The sequence below is a fragment of the Manduca sexta genome, chromosome 20 (assembly GCF_014839805.1).
Source record: "Manduca sexta isolate Smith_Timp_Sample1 chromosome 20, JHU_Msex_v1.0, whole genome shotgun sequence".
Classification (NCBI taxonomy): Eukaryota; Metazoa; Arthropoda; class Insecta; order Lepidoptera; family Sphingidae; genus Manduca; species Manduca sexta.
This window is the reverse complement of record NC_051134.1, coordinates 452,079-457,479: the sequence shown is the minus strand read 5'-3', so window position 1 is coordinate 457,479 and position 5,401 is coordinate 452,079.

Here is a 5,401-nt window from a genome sequence, read left to right as displayed (position 1 = left end):
ATTGTGTTACCAAAACCATTAATTGATACAAAGAAATTGTCCGCTTCAGTAATTGAACCCAGGGCCGCCGAGTCTACAGCCTACTAACATACCGCTAGACCAAAAAGATGAATATAAATCCTAGCATAGCTTTATAGGAATAAGAAAAAATAAGTCATTCAGTTTACACGTGTGTTCAAAAATATGGTCCACCCGTTGCTTTGCCGCATGAAAGAAGAAAAAAATCACTTTCACATTTATATAATATTGGTAGATCTAAAGAAGAACATAGTAAGGATGGTTACAAACTGATGTTTATGCTTTGAAATTAAATTAAAATTATTGTTGCAAAAAGAGAAAATTTGACCGTAAATCATTAGTCGCAATGTTTGAAGCAACAAAGTCTGAAAAACCAGTTTGCTGTAACAATTTTACAGCTTTATGTCACAAACTAGTTTCATAAAATGTTGCTAATTCGTTTGTGCAATTCGCGACTAATTTAATTACCAAAACAGTATGTAAAATAATGGAATTAAAGAATATATATATAAAAAAATCTGGAAATGAGTAAAATTTTGCGTGCTTTTAAAAATTTATTTATAATTATAGTTTTTTTTTAATATCTAGGTGGCGTACACGCAAGAAGCGTATCAAACTTGGTTCTAAACCTTAAGTTTTTGCGCAGACGCTGTCAATAGTTACATAACACGCACAAAACAAATGGTAATTACTAATTTAGTTTAAATGTCCATATAGCATAATTATTTTATAAAAACAAAATAAGACTATTTTTGCGATTTATACATGTATCTGGTGCGGTTGTTGACAATATTTATGCGCGACCTAAAATTGGTATTTATCTCACCAATTATTAAATATACGAAAAATGTCCAATATGTGCGGATACATTATAGCAGTATTGAATTAAATTTCGCACGAATATAGACACGTCCTGGATTAATGGGTTATTTTTACCAAAAATGTAGAGCTTTCCGATAATGGGCTTCCACGCGGGTAGAGCCGTGAGTAACATTCGGTCCCACCTAAAATCAAATCTTAATCTTACCTACTTAAATATGCCGGCATTGTGTGTTGGATTAGGAAATTGAAAAATAACAAATTCGTGTTGAAATCTTCAACTTTATTGCTTTTGTCGAATGACTACTAATAAGTCACCTACCGACAATGAGGTAACGGAAATCTGTTGCATTTGGCCAAATTATTAATTAACAATTAATTTTATTACAAGTATTTTTGAGCCGCATTCTGTAATGTTCGTTTGTCTTTATCGGAACAAAATTACAATGTAAGTGCCATGCAATTTGTAAATCATGGTTAAATGCTAGTTTTCTAAAGTGTAGCGCTTCCTAATTTACTTCTTATCAATATTCATAATATAAAGATCAAAGTTCGTGAATATATTTCTATGTTTATTAATTAATTAAGCGCTGAAAAATTTGCAAGGAATTTTTCAGCGCTTAATTTCCAAATTTAAGCGACTATTATTCTCGAAAAACCCACAATTATATTTAGAATCCCACGAAAGTCTGTTAAACAAGCAATGTCACTAGGAAAACCTAGTCAGATATACCCAAGTGTAAAGAAGTTTGAAGTGAGTTTCAGCAAAGCCGTAGTCCTCGGCGTGTCTAAGCATCTGTTGTAAAACTAAATTTATCGCTATAGGTATTAGGCGCGACCGGATGTAATGCCGACACACCGGCTTGCACGATATTTAAAATTCATACAATATTGAATGTTATTGGCATTATAAAATTTTGCGTGAGTGCACTGGTTGCATTGTTAATCTTTGCTTTTTTGACACAGGCGAAGACCAATAAATTGTTTGGGGAAATTTGTAATTGCATTTTTTTTATCAAAAGAAAGTATCGAAGCACTGTAAGTAATCTATATGTAAAACACTGTTCTCAACTTTAAAATGGCCCTATTCCTACTTTGATGTGGATTCCACACAACATACGTTTTTTGTATATGATGCATATTGGAATTCGCTTTTTTTTGTCGCATGTAATAATAAATAATATCAGCCCCGTTTTATATATTATCCCGCAGCTGGGCACGGACCTCCAACTGCTCAGATGATTTAGGCTTTTCTCTACCCTCCTACTACAGAGAGCATTTAGGCTTTATTCCACCACGATGGCCTGGTGTGGATTTTTGTGGCATGTCAGACGTCAGCTCTATCTAGTAGATCCCAAATCGAACAAGTCCTATAAATCAAGTATAAGAACCGAAAATTGAATCAAATATCGCCCAGTAAGCAGCCCATGTACCTACGCTGCCACTGGGTGACATTAATATGTAAATGAGCAATTCATAAACTGGATAAATACAGTTGGAAAAAAGATAAAAACAAAGAGAATATGATGTTGTATACGTTATAGTACTACAGTCAGCTTCAGGTTCACCGTTGGATAAAAAAACCTCAAGTTTTCTCATTCATTTACTAACAGGTTTTACTAATATATAGAAACTATTTATCGTAATCATTGATATTGAACTTTATAAGGTTCATTGATGATCCTGGGGTTGTAGCCAAAATGCTTTTCTATAATCATTAGCGCTTAGAGAAAACAAAACAAACGTATGGAAATGACATATTCTATCGATAAGTCTATTGGTAGGATATGCCATTCTCATATATAACGTTAGCGTTAACGAATGTAAAAAGGCACGGTGGACACAGCTCTCGCTAAAAATTCGTTATTTATCGGAGACTTGACGTTTTTTCCGCATATAAAATAACTGTTAAAATTCATTGACCTTCCAAATCGTCTCTTAATAGTTAATCAACTTGGTCAAAGGATCGGGTATACGATAATACCGTATCACACACAACTTGAAAAAACGTTGCCATATATTGCAGATAAAGCGATCTTTACGGAAGTACCAATCCAAGTAATAAACTCACATTAATAAGGAAAATATGCAATCAATGCAACGACTATTGTTTTAAAGTATAAAAACTATTTAACGCAGTAAAAAAAAATTATACACTTAAAAAAAATCTGTTAGTTTTACAATAACCGGCAAACAAATTGAGCACACTACCGCCTTGTGGGGTATATTTTGTAAAACAAATGTAACTAGTTACGTACAAAAAAAAGTCCCCCACCACAAGTTATAGTGCACAAATTGATTGCCGGCCATTATTTGAAACTGCCCTTTAATAAGCACCTGCATTATATAATCACCTTTATGCGTTACCATGTGACTAGCAACAAACCGTACAGAAGGCAAACGCGAAGATATCGCGAGCGTGCAGCGGGCGTATGCGTTATGTCGCAGTACGACCTTGATCCCCACGCTGCGCACGGTGATCTGCGCGTGTAACGTAAGGCTACATCCACACTGCACTTTCAGGATGCGTAATTACCTTAACCTCACTGCGGTCCTCACTAATGAGGAAGATATCTATTGACAACACTATTCGTTGTTAGTAATCATGATTGTCTTGCTATTTTCGAAGTAGTATCGCATTTTAAAGGACGATGAGAGATCGTTGCATTGTACGTAAGTTGTCCGGCTTTATCTAGAATTAATCTTATCAATTTGATTACGGGAATAAATTTTCTCGAGTCTCAAATTTTTGTGTTTTAATCATGTTTTATAAATATTTATTCAGACAAAGGAATCATAATTGTGACTGAAATTTTAGTCTTAATATACATTGCAATTTTTAATATTTATTTACTAAGTACAGATAAGTTTTCAAAGTCATATAATAATGGTAAACCTTAATTGCATAGTATTAAACTCGTACGACATATTTCCTTACATCAGTTGTTATTGTGAACACCTCACATTTATAATCTCTCAAATTAGAATCACGCTTCATGCGTATTGCACTATTTAAGATGGTGTCACACTATTTATGCAGAATTAAAATAATTTTCGATTTTATTTCAATAAATAGGAATTTATTGGAAATAATCATCGAATATTAGTAAAACTACTTATTACCAAAATATCATCAGTAATTATAGCTGTTCAAAACAAATGAGATCGCTATGTAATTTTTGTGATTTTATACATTTCTCATATAAAATCTCGAGTATATAGGGTAATATTATTAGATTAACAGACGTAAAACTATTGCTACTTGATTCCTATTTTATTTCTCGAACGTTCGAGGTGACAATGTACATCTGTCATGCGTAGAAGGCTCAGTTGCATCGGTCTATCATATGTCCACTCCCTTAAATGTATTCACAACACTATTGTGCGATGAAGGTCGCACATGGTTGTGGCAACATTACTGGCTAACTTCACGACTATATTATAGCTTCTATAGACTTCACATTTTCACTTCCTATGTGATATTACGGACATCGAAGTCTATTGTTATTTAAAAACATAATAGTGTTTGTACAGATGTCCGATTAATTTTATATGCGGTTACCAATTGCACATGTATTGTTTGGTTCATATATTTGTGGGTGTGGATGGAAGGGGCTAATGAATGGAGTGTAATAAATGTTCTAGAATTCCTTATAATATTTAGCTATTTGTTCTATAGAAGTAAAAAAGATATAAAATATACTGAGCGTCATGTAATATAACTTGAGTCTCGTCATTTTGTAAAAGAAATTAGTTGTACTTAGAGTTAAGTTATATTATATATTGACTTATAAAATTCAATTAGATATTCGTAAAGTAAATACACTTCCCTATGTCACCTTTGTATTGTAGTCGTGCTTGCCCCTGCGCCGATAGTTGTTATTTTTCGCAATCTTCTAGATATGTTCTTATAGTAAGTACATAAGCCACAAGCTGCCTAAACATTTTAATAATTAATTAAACCCAAGTTAGTCGTATCTCCCACGCATTTTATTTCTAGCTCGGAATACAAATTTTATTATATAAAATTCTGCATAACTGCCACTTGTTAGGCAAATATATTGTAGGTATATGAGAACGATAAACAAAAATGTGCCTTTACCTTGCAGTGCCTGATGTGATAACTGAGATAGCGACAGTATATTGCATTTTTATCAAATGCATGCTAAGAAAGTAGATATTGTTATCAAAATCAGCTTACGGACGCTGTAAAGATAACGAATATATTTTTTTATATTCCCCCGCAGTAAAAGGAATAGGTGCTTGTAGATTTATTTCTTTGCTTAAGAACATACCGGAAATATTACATTGCTGATTTTATTTCCAGTGGTAGTAAACCTAAATATTAAATAGTGAACTCATTATATTTTTTCCTTTTCGTTCTAAAACATTAACAAAAAGAACAACCGCGCTAGTCAGTCTCTGTTATCTGACAGATAACGACGGACCACCGTAGGCTGGACCTACTTCAATAAAAATTACTATTAAGCCAACCAGACATAACATAATAGCCACACACAATACGTACGGTCAAAAAATTAAAAATAGAATGTTCCGCGTCCGA